The sequence below is a fragment of the Stenella coeruleoalba genome (genome assembly GCF_951394435.1).
Source record: "Stenella coeruleoalba genome assembly, chromosome: 14".
NCBI classification, from domain to species: Eukaryota; Metazoa; Chordata; class Mammalia; order Artiodactyla; family Delphinidae; genus Stenella; species Stenella coeruleoalba.
The window spans coordinates 76,027,077-76,043,785 of record NC_137160.1 but is presented as its reverse complement, the minus strand read 5'-3'; positions in this window follow the sequence as shown (position 1 = coordinate 76,043,785).

The window sequence follows — 16,709 nt, the reverse complement described above, 5'->3', positions numbered from 1 at the left end:
TAGGGAAATTAAGTAACTTACCCAAATGTCACACCAAACAAGTAGCAGAGCCGGAATTGCAAACCAGGTACTTCTGGGCTAGAGCTTGTGTTCTAGAGCCATGGGACCCAATATGGTAGCCATCAGCCATGTGTGGTTACTGAACTTGCCCAGGCACACAGTTCCTAAGTGGTGAGAGCAGGATTGCGACCCAGGAAGTCTAGCTCCTGGCCACCCTTCTTAACCTTTGTGCTACCCGCCTCCAGTGAGCCCTACCAGAGTTACTGCTGAAGCTCTTCTAAACTCTTGTGCTCTTAGACAAGATGCAGTGGAAAGAGTTGGGTTCTAGCTCCAGCCCCACCTCTTCCCAGCCAGACAAGGCACTGCCTCTCCTGGACCACAGACTCTCCACCCATTAAATGAGAATATCGATAACATCAGGGTTTTACAACCAGCTCTGCAGTATCCTAGAATCCAGAGAGAGAGAGAGGGAGAGGGAGGCTTCCAACCCCTACTTCATCCAGGGCCTCTCCTGGTGGGTCTGTTTTAGAAACTGTGCTACTGATCTCGTTTGCCGGGGAAAACAACGATGTTTGAAAACCACTAAGTCTTCGAACTTCTAGTGCCTGCACAGTGAGTGGAGAAGAGAGGGAGAAGGTGGGTGCTTGGAGATGGAGCCAAAGGGGAGGAGGCTCCGATCTGTTTCTGGGTCATCCATCCAAGTCAAACACCAAGTGAGCTTTGTTTGGAGCCATGGGAAGATGCGAGCCTGGCTCCACTGGGGTAGCGGCGGGGAAGATGATGGCATCAGGACAGAGGGGCCAGAGGGGCCCGCGGGCAGAGCCAACAGAGCAGAAACCAGAACCGTGTAGTGTGCTGGGGGTCAACTCACTGCATCTTCAGCCCCCAACTAGCCAGCCCTTCTTCCGTGCCTGCCATCCCATTTTACAGATGATAAAACTGAGCCCCAGAGAAGACACATGACCTCCCAAGGTCACTCCTTCTTCCACAGATGCGCTCAACACATATTCACAGGGCACCATCCAGATTCTCAGAGGTCACAGGAGACCTGGGTCCCTTCTGTATTTAGAAGCTCTAGGGAACATTCACAGATGAAGAAAAGTCAGAACAGGATCACACACAAACCAGGGTGTGACTTAATGTTTACATGTAACAAATTAACATATTGAACACCATCCCAGGAGCAACAAAGCAATGTCATTGTGCTATTTATGAAGTAATTAAAAGATTTATAAAAAATAAAAGGATGTTGGGAATTCCCCGGTGGTCCATTGGTTAGGACTCCGCGCTTTCACTGCCGAGAGCCCGTGTTTGATCCCTAGCTGGGGAACTCAAATTCCACTAGCCGTGCAGCGTGGCCAAAAAATAAATAAATAAATAAAAATCAAAGGATGTTCACGTATCAACAAGTGATGTGCTCCAAGTATAGAACACAGGTTTAGAGTCATGTGACAAATGTCACCTCCTTTCAATGCTGTTGGGACATTTCCGTGTGTCAATACACAACCATTTGGGGATAAACTCAAACATCTAAATTCACAACCTTTTATGAACGTGAGGCTGAGATGAAATCACCCCTCGGGCATCTACTTTAAACCAAGCCTCGCTGGAAAAAGAGGAAGCGGGGAACAGGACGGGATTCTGGGCTCCCTGAGCACCCAGTCTACTGGGGAGACTCATGGGTACCACGAGGCAGGGGCAATCCAGGATGCTGTGCTGGGGGAACTCTATGCTGGACAAGCAACAGCACACCAGAGGAAGAGACAACTCCCAGCCCAGAAAGCCATCCCCCAAAGCGCAGCGGACTTGGGGAAGCTGATTCCCCTTCCCTGATGGGCTGCCTGCTCCCAGACCCTGTGGCCTCACGCTCCCACCATCCGAAGCCACGGCAAGTTGCAGGACACGGGGGACAGACGTTTGGGGAGGCCAACCCGGACAGTTTTGCAGCCCCATGACTCAGCGACCATCTTGCCAAGACACAGGCTTCCTCCCTAAGAGACCCCCGTGTACCCCCGACACACCCCACGTCCACAGAGTCAGAACATATTAGAGCAAAGTTTTGCTCCCTGGAGCCTCTCGTCTCGGCAAAGCCAACTAATTCAGATTTAACCTCCCTCTTAATAGGCCGAGTTGCTGAGCCTTCTAATTAATGCCACATGTTTCCCTCAGCTGTCATCCTGAATAAATGTTTACAAAGCTATTAACGTACTGTATTTGTAAACCGGGACGGCTTGGCTTTGGGGAGTCATGTGGTATGCATTTTCTCCTCAAAGATGGAAAAGGCTTAGCAATAATAAATACATTGTTTTGCAGGGATGGGAGCAAGGCGTTGCCTGAAAAAAAAAATTTATTGCGAGCTTCCTGAGACAGCGTGGCTGTGTGTACGTGAGGAATCGAAGCTTTGGCCGAGTTCAGAAGAGCTACAAGGGGCCGGATTTGGCCCAGGTGGGGGCTTGGAGGGGAAGAACTCCAGGGGCAGAAAAAAAACACTGGTTTGAGATCCGGAGACCTGGACACTGGTTCCAGCCCCTTTGCTCGCCAGCTTTGTGACATCGGGCCAGTCACCCTTCCTCTCGGGAACTCAGTTTGTCCATCTGGAAAATGGGAGGCTGGGCTCTCCAGGGATTTTCCATCTTGGATCCAGGATTCTAGTCTTGATTTCTCCTCTGCTCTGACCTCCAGAGGACTCCTGGAAGGGTCTTGTGTAAGCTCTTCAAAGGGACACCATGGCCCTAAAGATAAAGTCCTAATATCTTAACATAAGACCCTAGACTCGGCATCATCTTCCCCACTTACTTCTCCAGCCCCATTTCCCATCCCACCTGCTTCATACTCTAGCAGCCACGCTAAACGCACTGTCACTTTCCTGAAAGGGTTCCGCTGAGTCTCACTTGTAAGCCTTTGCCGGTGCTGGGTTCTCCACCAGGAGCTCCCTCTTCACCTCAATTCCCTTTTTTTTTTGTTTTGTTTTCTGCGGTACGCGGTCCTTTCACTGTTGTGGCCTCTCCCGTTGCGGAGCACAGGCTCCGGACGCGCAGGCTCAGCGGCCATGGCTCACGGGCCCAGCCGCTCCGCGGCATGTGGGACCTTCCCGGACCGGGGCACGAACCCGTGTCCTCTGCATCGGCAGGCGGACTCTCAACCACTGCGCCACCAGGGAAGCCCTCAATTCCCTTTTGACCTGGCCTATTTCTACACATTGTCCGCATCTCCACTTACCTCCCACTTTCCCTTGGCTGCCTTTCTGGAACTCTCGGGTCCCTCACAAATGTACCAACAGGACCCAGAAGGTCTCCTGCCTCAGGGGAGTGTTATCTATGGGTCCACCCATAAAGCGTAAGAGTAAGCTCCGAAAGAGCGGGGATGTTGTACATTTTATTTGACACTGTGTCCCAAGTGCCTTACAAACAAAGAGGACATTTTTTTTTCCTTTGGCCAAGCCATGAGCCTTGCAGGATCTTAGCTCCCCGATCAGGGATCAAACCTGTGCCCCCTGCAGTGGAAGCATGGAGTCCTAACCACTGGACTGCCAGGGAAGTCCCACGGAGAGGACTTTGAGTGTTGCTGTTGAATATGAAGTGAAAGGTGATGGGGGCAAGTTTCCAGCACAAAGGATAACGGAGGGATCTTTTAGACACTTTCCAGCTCCAGGAATTTTGGCCAAGATACATACCGTCTTGCAGTACTCTTTCCATTTCTCACCGGATTCATAGTAATGGGCTCAGAGAGGTTAAGTAACTTGCCCAATGTTATACAGCTAGTCTGGGACAGAAGCTGGGATTTGAACCCAAGACTTCCAGTCTCTAAAAGCCCAGACTTTTACCTACTGTGATATTCAATCCCTCTAGCAGTGCCACAACCCCTGCCCACTCCTGGCACCCATACAAACCCACCCCCCTGAGTCTGGCCTGATACCCCACACTTGCTGACATAAACGGCTTTAGCACTGTACCCCACTTCTTTTCCATATATTTGTCATGACGGTTACTTAGGATGTGCTCATCGGGACTCTGGGTGTAAGTGACAGAAAGTCAACTCCAACTGACATTAATCAAAGCGGGGAAGTGGAAGGATAGTAATTCTCCTATTGAACCACAGAAAGGACAAGCAGGAAACTAGCTTTAGGCATGCCCAGAATCAAGGACTCGGACCTGGCAATCCTCTGTCTCCACTTTCTTTCAAACCCAGCTCCCACCAGAAAGCTGGAATTGTAGCTGCACTTGAATAAACAACAACAAATTCTTCCCTATCAGCTCCATTGTAAAAATCTTAGGGAAGCAATTTGATTGGCCGAGCCTGAGTCACATGCTCCTGCTTGGACCAATCACTGTGGCCAAGGTAGAATACAATGATGCTCGGTCCAGAGCCCCATGCTTGTTTGGAGTTGGGGAGAAGCCATTTCCAAAAGGCTGGGGTACAGCCTTCATTCTCTTGGGGCTCTTCATTTGATGAAGAGAGGCAACTAAATCAACACACAACTAAAGCTCAGTGCACAACAGCTACCCCAGAGCAAAGCAAAAAGGGGCTTTGTTTCCAAGTGAACTTTGTAGAGCACTGTCCGTGGGAAGGGGAAGAAGAAAAGTGAAGGGATCTACGGAGCAATGAAAGACCCAACTGTGTTTGGGTTTGCTCACCTTTGCATCTAGGACGCCTGAGATAGTGCCTGGCACATAGTAGGTGCTCAATAAATATAAGTTGTAGGAATAAGTTCGTGAATGAGAGCAATACGTGTTGGCTGAGCAGATGAAAATGTCTCTGCTTCACCACAGGGTTCAAGAGTCAGACCAGCATGGATTCAAATCTCATTTCCAGCACCTCCAAGTCGTTCAACTGGGGGACGTCACGTCATCCATCAGAACCTCAGTTTCAGCCTCCGTAAATGGGAAACAACATGCCTACCTCCCACTGTTGAGAATGGAATTAAATAACCTCTCCAAAACACCTGGGATGGTGTTGGGACACCATAACTGTCCCATCTGTGGCAGTTATAAAAATTATAAAAATGTCCCACATATAATTATATAATGTCCCACTTATAATTATAATTATGTAAATGTCCCATTTATTAAAATGTCCCACTCCCTCCCCATTGGGCAGGATAGCTTGACTCTTCGTTCAACAGCAGTTTTATATATTTACTTGTTTCAGTTCAACCCTTGGAGCACAAGAAAAAAAAATGAAGACAAGGGTTTTTGTAAGAGCTGGTGTCCGTTACAACAAAACGTGATTTTCCTACAGACTCTCCATGGTGAATTGAAAACGGCTTGAACTGGTTTCATTCCAAGCAGCAGACACAATGGCTGCCGACCTCAAGGCTTTTCGGAGGGAGAGCTGGCCCCGCAAGGGGTATTTGGATGTTCTGGGCTTGGCTGACTATTTTAAAATGAGTGTGAAATACCAACCCGATTGAAATAGCAACACTTCTGAAATGGTTGCCGATGTCCTCTAACACAAAACCCGAAGAACGTACGGGGTCCCCTGACACGTGCTCTCTGCACTACATACGCCCAGTATTTTGATCCCTGAAGCCAAGAGCACGAGTTTTTCACAGATATTGGCAACCACCTGAAGGTAACACAGCAGAAGCCAGGCCAACAAGGATGTTGGAAATATTGTGAGGGTTCTTTAAGTCCACGTTCCCATTTTTTGCTTTTTCTTTAGTTTTTTGGATCCATCCTGTCTCCCCTACCCCCTTCTGTTCCTCTAGTTCTCTGTATCCCTCCCTCTTCCATGACGATGGAAGGAAAATATTTATCCCCACACGTGAGTATTAACCACACAGAACTCATCACCAAACAAACAGAGAAACGATTATTCTTGATTCCACTTTAGACAACGTTCCTCTCTTATATTCCTCCCAGTCCCTCTTAGTAAACCGTCTCTGGAACATGTCTTCTGGCTCTCCTGGGTTCAGGATTCCTGGGCTACAGGCTCAGCAAGGCCCCAGGTTCTCCTGGCTCCATGAAGACCCCAGACTTCACATCCAGCCTTTTGAGTCCTGGACGCCCCTTGAATGTTGGTGGGGAGAAGATCACCAATGTCCTTTGCTCCAGGAACCTGAGCTGAGCTGGCTGATTGGTCCCACTTAAAGTGTGGGCCGACGCCAGCTTCATGGGCAGGTGACTACCCCGCACTCAGAAGGGCCCTGACGTTGGTTTAATGCTCTGCTGTCACTGTCTTGAAATTCTTAATAATTTTTGAAGGAGAAGTCCCGCGTTTTCCTTTTGCACTGAGACCACAAAGTACGCAGCCAGTCCTACCTGAGACACATACCACCCGCTGTACAGGAGACGATTTTAGGTGCTACACAGTTTCCTTAATTTAAGTAGTTATGTACACAGTTCTATATGTGTTAAATGTGGAACTAGGTCAACACACCCCTACTTTTGTGGCTATTATTACTTACGAGGGGTTAAATTTATCTATGGAAAAAAAGTGAGTCTATTTAAAGAAAAATAGGAGGTGAGTTAACCGCACTTGCTACTCAATTGTGACAAAAGAATCAAAGGGAGGGAAGCAAGTGAATAAATCAAATTTGAGAACTGCCGACTTAAAGAACCCCCAAAGCTTTCTCCCCAGTACCACCAAAGCTCTGATCCAAAAATATTACCTTGACCAACTAGCCACAGTGCCCAGAGTTCTTGCACTGCTGCTTTTCAGAAGGTAGCCTAATTCACTGTGTGCCTTTGCGCAAGTCCCTTCATCGCCTGAGCCTCAGTTTGTCCATCCATAAAATGGGCCTGCTCTTTCCTACTAGGAATATTGGATTCTCCTGAGTTAAACCAATGGTTTGAAAATGCGAGTCCTCGCACTGGCTACATCTGAACCACCAGAAGAGGTCATTAAAAAAACGCTTGTCCCCAAACTGCAGCCTTGGAGATTCTGATTAAGTAGGTCAAGTGTAGAGTTGGGGGATAATTTTAACCAACCTCCTCAGTGATTTTGATCAGTGGCCAGTTTTGAGAAACACTAAGCTGAACTATTGAAAATCGTGCATTAATCATTCAACAAACACTTGCCAAATATCCCCTCCGGGTCTTGCACAGTTCAGGATAACAGAGAATTATAAGATCTCAGCCCTCCGGGATCCTACAATTTCAGATTGCAGAAAGAGTTTGAACTTGAGATAACATCAACTTCCTGTGTGCCAGCTCCTATTAAAGAGTTGTATGTATATTAACTTTGGCACACGGGATTTCCCAAAAAACACTGCAGCGTATTGCCAGTGCCATATGCCTTTCCAGAACTTTGCCACTCCCCCATCAACCAAGTGGAGTTTTTCTGCTCCCCTTGACACTGGGCAGAATTTCTTTACTTCCCTGATGAGCAGAAAACAGCAGCAGTGACCCTCTGTGGCAGCTAAGTAAGGTCATAAAAGGCAATAAGTATTTCTTCCACATGGCCTTCTCTCTCTTGGGATGCTCATCCTTGGAACCTAGCCACCATCTTGCAAGGAAGCCAAGTAGCCACACGGAGATGCCATGTGTAGGTGTTCTGGCTGTCTGGCCCAAGAGAGGCCTCACCAGACACAAGAACAGGCTAGCATCCACGTGACTAGAGCACCCAGCCTTCCAGCTGGGCGACTGTCCAGATGTGACCAAGTGGAACACAGAGGTTGTCCCCATTGAGCCCTACCCAAGTTCCAGATTTATGAGAAAATGGATATAACTCCCTCTTTTAACCCTTTAAGATTCAGGGTGGTTTGTTACGCAGCAGTAGATAACCATAACACGAGCCCATGGAGGCTCCACAACCCTACAAGAAACGGATAAAGGGAAACCCCTCTTGACAGATGAGAAAACTCAGGCTTGACGAGGCAAAGCCACTTGTCCCACTACATACAGACAACAAGCAACACAGCCAGAATTTGAACCAAAGCCTATCCAACCTCAGAATCTACATTCTTCGTTGATGTGACCACCAGCAGATCAATCTAGAGGGTGTAAAGTGTTTTGAGTTGGGAAAAAATGGGGTAGGGGGGTGGGTGGTGAAAGAGACAGGCCAAGAAATAAGCTTAGAGAAAGAGCAGGGCAAGCCAGAAAAAATAAGCAGACTTGCCATTGGAATTAAAGTCACTCAAGGTCAACCCCTACCTGGGTCAGCTAGGGACGCTCCCTGCTATGCAAATGCCAGAGGGGAATCCATTGCTCGGCACTCGACACCCAGGTCAGAAGGCCTGGGAGGGCCCTTTTCATCTTCCCATCTCTTCCTTCAACAGGGATGCGGGTCTTGTCTTTGAAATCCTGCTTCCTCCTGCCTTCCCCACTCCCAGGTTTTCTCCCTGAAACACACAGCGCCTGATTCACAAGGATGAAATGCTGAGAAAGCAGATACTAGAGCAAAACATCTTTCTTCTGGTTACACTTCGTTTCTCTCTCCGTCTTGCTTGAAGGATGGGGCCCTTCAACAGGTTAGGGACGGGAAAATGAAAGTCTTTCATATTCTGGGCAATACTTCTTTCTGGTTTTCACCTTTCCTAGTGTCCCCTGCATCACTAGGGAGATGTTTTGTAAAGATACTCATGATTTATTAAATGCCAGGCACTGAGTTGAGTGCTTGACATCTATGATTGTATCTGCTCCACTTCCAAATGGGCCATGGTAGAGATTAAATGACGGATGACACGTAAAATAGTCCCATGCCAGACACTGAGAAGCTAACTTCATTGACCACCTGCGGCTCTGCCAATAATAATAATAATTCATTATGATGATTACTTATTACAACCACCCTATAAGATAATGCCTCCTCTTTTTAGGTCCTATGACATCCCTATTTCTTGATGACAAAACTGAGGCAGGGACAGCATTGGTCCAAGGTCACCCAACTTACAAATGGCAGAGCCAGGACTCACGCCCAGGACTCTCCAACTCTGAAATCCGTGCTTGTAAGCAAGATGGCTGCTTGCCCATTCATTCCCAGGTGCCCCTCAGTGCCTCCACCCCTATCTTGCCGTCCCTCTCATCTCCTCGCTTCCACGCCGATATTCTTTGCCCTGCAACATGCAAGAGCCCGAGCACGATTCCCAGCCCTTTGCACTTCTTCATCCAACAGCCTCGTAATACTATTACTGCTGATGGCTTTTCATTCCCAATGCCAAACCTGATTTGGAGTTCACAAGGCTGAGGGTTTCAATCCAGGCCCTGTGGACAGGCTCTGGGAGCCCTAAGTGACTGGAGCTTACAGACAATCTAATTGTTATTGACATTTGTGTCTGATTATTCATCAAGGAAGAGCTGTCTTATAGGCCGAGTCATTCTATTCCCCAGCCCCCTTTCAGCCTCCCCACTCACGACCAAACACGATGCACCATCAGGGGTGGGCCAATCAATCGTAATATCACTCTACATCTATCAGAGCCACTTTTGTGGGCTTGGGTGCAGGGGCAGATGCGAAAGAAGGAAATGGGAAGATGAAGAAGTGGATGAAAATTATTGTGCACTGAATCTGAAATGGAAGCATTACGCAAACAGAAAAGAGTAGATTGCATTATAAAAGATATCCATCTATCTATCTATCTATAGATAAATATATCTACTTATATCTACCTACTTACAGAGAGATGATAGATAGATAGATAGATAGATAGATAGATAGATAGATAGATAGAATTGTATCTATATCCGTACTTATATACCTCACCACTCGGGAGGGTAATTATTAAGAAGCACGTCACTTGTCAATTCATTCTGCTTGGCTGAAGCCCAGTGTCCCAGGAAAATGTCCAGTTTTATCTTGAATGACATTTGTGTCAGGTTAATCAACCTTGATCATAATCAATCTAATAAGTTGATGAGTTCCCTTGCCCTGTCCCCCCAAAAAAGCAGCTCATTCACGTCATGAATCTTTCCCTCATTTTATTTAATTCTATTTTTCTAGAATGTCCCATTGGCCACATCTCCCTTTGTAGGGTTATCTTGAGAAAGTTGAAGCCATCAGCACTTGCCGAGTGCTGGCTGCATCTGACCTCAAGTGTTTTCACAATTCCTCCTGACTTCCAAAATGTGTGAAGACCTCACGACATCAAAGGTCATTTTGCAAGGAGCAGCCAGAGTTTTGCACAGAGCCATCCATGCTTTCTTGGACTCTAAACAATGACACAGTCCTTTGGAAGGGCTGGCACATTGGCTGGTCACCACGATGACCCTGACCTCCTCGCAACAGGACTGAGCTAACCCACAGAGACCAGGGCTCTTCTTTGCTTAAAAAGAAAAGAAAATTGGCACATGAAAACAACAATGCATTCTACAGACTACCAGAATGACGAAAATTTAAAAGACTGATGATCCCAAGTGTTGGTGAGGCAGTGCGATGACTGAAGCCCTCATACCTTCTTTTTCTTTTTTTTATAAATTTATGTATTTATTATTTATTTATTTTTGGCTGCTTTGGGTCTTCGTTGCCATGCGCGGGCTTCTCATCACAGTAGCTTCTCTTGTTGCAGAGCACAGGCTCTACGCGCACAGGCTTCAGTAGTTGTGGCACATGGGCTCAGTAGTTGTGGCTCGCGGGCTCTAGAGCGCAGGCTCAGTAGTTGTGGCGCATGGGCTTAGTAGCTCCGCGGCGTGTGAGATCTTCCCGGACCAGGGCTCAAACCCGTGTTCCCTGAACTGGCAGGTGGATTCTCAACCACTGCGCCACCAGGGAAGTCCGCCTCATACCTTCTTGATGGGTGTTATGAGCTGAGTTGTGGCCCCTCAAATTCATATATTCAAGTTCTAACTCTCAGCAACTCAGAATGTGAGAGTATTTGGAGATAGGTTGTTTAAAAAGGTGACCGATTTGAAATGAGGTCATTAGGATGGGTGCTCATCCAATATGACTGGTGTCCTTATAAGAAGAGATTAGGACACAAACATGCAGGAAGGGAAGATCACGTAAAGTCACAGGGAGAAAACAGCCACCTACCAGCCTTGGAGAAAGGAGGCCTCAGCAGAAACCAACGCTGCCGACACCTTGATCTTGGACCTCTAGCCTCCAGAATTGTGAAACAATCAATTTCTGTTGTTTAAGCCACCCAGTCTGTGGTACTTTATTATGGCAGCCCTAACGAACTAATACAATGAGGATGCAAAATGCCATAGCCGCTTTAATTTTTTTTTTTTTTTTTTTTTGCCGTACGCGGGCCTCTCACTGCCGTGGCCTCTCCCGTTGTGGAGCACAGGCTCCGGATGCGCAGGCTCAGCAGCCATGGCTCACGGGCCCAGCTGCTCCGCGGCATATGGGATCTTCCCGGACCGGGGCACGAACCCATGTCCCCTGCATCGGCAGGCGGACTCTCAACCACTGCGCCACCAGGGAAGCCCTGGCATAGCCACTTTAAAAAACCAGTTTGCCTCTTATTATAAATTTAACCACACACTAATAATATAACCCAGAAATTGCATTCCTACGTATTTACCCAAGAGAAATTAAAACATGTTCACACCTAAAAATATGACCTAAAAATGAATATAATAATATAACCCAGAAATTCCATTCCTACGTATTTACCCAAGAGAAATTAAAACATGTTCACACCTAAAAATATGACCTAAAAATGAATATTTATAACATGATTATTTACAATAGCCCAAACTACTGAAACAACCCAAATGTCCATCAACTGATGAATGACTAAACAAATTGTGGTATATCCATACGATGGAATACTACACAGCAATAAAAAGGAACAAATCACGGACACATTCCAAAACGTGGATGAATCTCAAAAGCATTCGTTCTATTAAGCAGAAGAAGCCAGACACCAAAAATTATGTAATATAATTGTCATTTTTATGACTTGCTGGAAAAATCAAATCTAAACAGACAGAAAACAGATCAGTGGTTACCAGGGGCTGGAGGTGGGAGAAGGGAATTGATTACGAAAGGAAACTGGGGAAAATTTGGGGGCAATGGAAATGTTCTATCTCTTGATTCCAGTGACGGATTCATGTCAAATTCATCAAAATGTATTCTAAAAAGGGTACATTTTATTGCACATTAATTATATTTCAATAAACTTAACTTTAAAAAAAATAGTGAGCTATCCCTCTTTGCCTAAGGGGTAAAATTTTTTTTAATTCATAACATCCATTATTGGTGTAGATACAGGAAAGCGGTTACTTCCATGCACTCCTGTTGGGTGTTTAAATTAGGAATGTCTTGCTGGAAAGAAAACTGTCAGTTCTCTATCAAAATGTGAAATATATATTTGTTTGACCCAGGATTTTCACCCTTAGGAATCTATCCTGCAAAACTACTTGTATATTTACAGATATGTCCATAGCGGTGTTGTTTATCATGGCCCCAAATAAGAAGCAACCCACAGAGAAAATATCCATCCGAGAAACAGGAGCTTAAAGATATACACCCACCTGTTGACGTCGTTATCTTAAGGGAGGTCTAGGGGTGGGGTTAAAGAAGTGGCGCATTTTACTCAATATTTTTCTGTTCATTTTCATTTTTATACAGAGAATGAATTCAAATACTGTGTAATTTATTTTAACCCTGGGATCAGAACTCCCATTTTAATAAATAATACAAGGAAAATGCATCTCACTCAATCATCCTCTTAAAGTGTCCCCTTCCCTGCTCTCTCCCCTCTTTGACATACACACTGATTGTTCCAAGAAAATTGATTAGTTGAGATGGGTACCGACCATTCCTTTATTCTAGCAGATTTGAGGCAACGAAATTCTTCAAAGAAAAAATAAAATGCTAGGGGCTACATGCTACTAGTGCCCATGCTACCAAAATAATGACAACAATTAAAAGGGAAAGAAATTGGCTGATTTCACTTAGGTGCAGATCCGATGATCAAGAGTTTCATATGCTTAGTGAAGGTTTTCTCTGAGTTGGCCCAATGACAGGAACAAAATTGGGAAGAGAAAAGGACGAAGAAATCGTGAACCATTTACACCGTGGATGGGGGATTAGAAATGCTTAGGGGAAAAGCAGATGGATTGATGTTGGATCCAGGTTTCTCTGACCTTAGAGGGTAAATATAAAACGAATCAACTTCAGTTACAGTGAAAAAACACCGAGTTCCTTTGGAACGAGGCTCTGATCTGGGACTTTGACTTTGCAAATACCCAGTTTGCTTGCAACACTTAGCCTCTGAGGCCACCCTAGGAGCGTGTGCATTTGGGCTGACTAGGGGCTGGCTTTCCTCTGTGTCCCACTCCTAGAATCGAGCAATTAGATATTCCCTTTCTTGTTGAACTCATCAACCTTGGTGAAACCAAAGATCTGCTTGAGCTACTCGAGTTATCGGAAAGGAGGATGGAAAGCAGTTATGCCCTTGAGTTACAAGTTTTCCCTGTAGCCATTTCTCCTCCCCAAAGGAGAGAATTATATCTCACCTTAAGGGTCCCTTGAATTTTTCCAGGTGAAGGTTCTAGGAATGATGGTCTCATTGAATTGTTTCTTAGGAAGCTTTAAGCTGGAAGTGGAAAAATCAAAGGATGAGGGAAAAACTTAGTAACTATGAAAGTCCCAACAATGGACCATAAGGCATCTTAGTATCTTGGCCAAACCCTATGATTATTTTCCCACTTAATTTGGCAGAAAGAAATTCCACTAAATTAGGGGTCAGCAAAATTTTCCTGTAAAGGGTCAGACAGTAAATATTTTAGGCTTTGTGGGCCCTGTGGTCTCTGTCACAACTACTCAACTTTGCCCTTGCAGGGCAAAAGCAGCCGTGGACAATACATAAATGAATGGGTGCGACTGTGTTCCAATAAAACTTTATTAATGACACTGAAATTTGAATTTCATATAAATTTCATGTGTCGCAAAATATTAATCTCCTTTTGCTTTTTTAAAAAACTTTCAACCGTTGAAAAAGGTAAAAAGCATTCTTAGTTCTCGAGCCTTACAAAACTGAGTGGTGGGGGGCTTCCCTGGTGGCGCAGTGGTTAAGAATCTGCCTGCCAACGCAGGGGCCATGGGTTCGATCCCTGGTCCGGGAAGATCCCACGTGCCACTGAGCAGCTAAGCCCGTGCACCACAACTACTGAGCCCACGCACCGCAACTACTGAGCGCGAGTGCTGCAACTACTGAAGCCTGCACGCCTAGAGCCCATGCTCCACAACAAGAGAAGCCACTGCAATGAGAAGCCTGCACACCGCAATGAAGAGTAGCCCCCGCTCACTGCAACTAGAGAAAGCCCGCACGCAGCAGTGAAGACCCAACGCAGCCAAAAAAAAAAAAACAGGTGGTGGGTGGAAGTTGGCTCATGCGACCTGGTTTGCCAACCTCTGTCTAAATTATCATGTCATTTATGGTTTTTGGTTACAAATATAATTCTATTTTGAAACCTCCCTTTTACTACATACAGTGTCTTAGCAGACAGATGGATAGACAGGTAGAAAACTGATAACTGCTAGGTGATATGTCAACAATTAGAATTTTTTTAAGCAAAGGAAATGGTTGCTGTCCATTTAGGATATTAAAATGTAAGCCCCTTGAGGGCCGTGCTTGGCACGAGGCCTGGCACGTAGTAGAAGCTAATCGTTTCTCTTAGATCAATGAAAAAATAAGGGTCAAAGGAAAGGGAAATTTTGTTCCCATCCTAAAAATATCATCAACACTCATTTGTCCGAACTCTAAGTGTTCCAGAAAAACGGTAGAGGGCAGGTGTCAAAACTGAAGACTTAAATTAGATTAAGGAAATGAAAATAAATCACCAGCAGTTTCTTGGACAGAGGTGCATTGCAGCATCAGAGCTCAGACACAGTGTCAGATCAAGATGAAAGTCTGGGAAAATCATCACAAAAGGGAGGATATGTTTAGATTGCTTTTACCAAAAGGAGAGGTCCATTTTGGGGGAGAGAAAGAGAGAGAAATCAAGGGCAATAAGATGTCAAATTATATTAGCTCGGTGTTTATGCCCAACTATGGCAGCTTAAACATTTAAGATTTTACTTTTTCTCTCATCAAATAATCCCTGAAAGTGGGCAGTCAGGGAAATATGGCGATTCCATCCAATTTTCAGGGAGGCAGAGGCAGGTTTCTTCTATCTTTGTCCTCCATCTCCAAGTTACCTCATAGTTTAAAGGAGCTGCTGGAACTCCAGCCGTTACATAAACATTACAGACTGCAGGTGCAGAAATGAAGAGGAGAGGACAAATGGGCACACTTATCGGCCGAGTTAACTTTCCTAGTCTTCCCGAGGCATCACAAACATTTCCGCTTGCCTATCAAGGGTCAAAAGTTAGGCATATGAACATATTTAGCTGCAAGGGAAGCACTGAAACGTAGCTTTTGATTGGTGCATTGCTATTTACATAAAACTGCTGGTCTATTTCTCCGGAAATAGAAGAGAAAGGATATTGTAAAAGCAACCAGGCATGGGAGTTCCCTGGTAGTCCAGTGGATAAGACTCGGTGCTTTCATTGCCGTGGCCCGTTCAATCCCTGGTCAGGGAACTAAGATCCAGGAGGCTGCATAGCATGGCCAAATAAATAAATAAATAAATAAAGCAACTAGCCATATCTTCCTTAGCAATTACAATAGCTTATGAATTCATTGATCCATAAACATTTATTATACAATTACCAGGCTCGGCTTGCCAGACAAGGTTATAGCAGAGAACAATGCAAGTCTCTGTTCTTGTGGAGCTTAGAGAAGATAGACATTAAACAGAATCATGGATAATGAAGGTTTCTAAAATACAGGTTGCTATTGGAGCATATAAACTGGGTCATCTAATCCAGAGGTTGACAAACTTTGTCTTCAAAGGTTCAGAGTGGGACTTCCCTGGCAGTCCAGTGGTTAGGACTCCATGCTTCCAGTGCAGGGGGCCCGGGTTTGATCCCTGGGTGGGAGCTAAGATCCTGCCTGCCACACAGCATGGCCAAAAAAACAAAAAGAAAAAAAGAAAATTCAAAGCATCAGAGAGTAAATTTTTTCAGCTTCGAGTGCCCTATGGTCTCTGTCTCAACTACTGAACTCTGCCGTTATAGCATGAAAACAGCCATAGGAAACATGTAAATGGATGGACATAGTTGTGTTCCAATAAAACTTTATTTACAAAAGCAGACAGGGGGCCAAAATTGCCCCACAGGTCATAGTTTGGTGACACCGGATCTAAGCTAATGTGAGCTGTCAGTTAAGATCCTGCTGAAGGGATGCTTTATTAAGAGGAGACATAAAAGATGATCAGAAGTTCATTATGAAGAAAGGAACAGGGCTGACATAGAGTGTTCCAGGTGAAGAGTCCATCATTTCAAAGACGGAGCTACAGGAGAGAGCAAGGCATATTCATGGTATTTAAAGGAATCCAAATAGGATGGAGGAAAACAAGCAAGAAAGAGAGTTATAAAAGATGAGTTGGTAGGAGGTTGAAATCAGGGATTCCACAGGGGGTCTGTACTTTATTATAAGGGCAATATAGAGTGACTGGGGGCTTTCAGTAAGAAGTGACAGGATTAGACCTGCATATTTTAAGTCCGTTCTTGCTGTCGGACAGAGTGATGCGATCAGAGGGGCTAAGGATAGAGGTGAGACATCCACCAGAGTAGATAAAACGAGAAATAAAACCTAAGAACGTCAAGCGTTGGTGAACTGTTTTTACTCACAACACTTCTGGCACCAAATGCGTGAGTTTTTTCCACACACCAACCAATTCTCCAACTCTCCAGACACCAGCCTGGTGTCCTACGGTTCATTTCAATTCTGACACTGACTACCCAGAGTTAGTGTCATATTCCACGGGTTTAAGAGC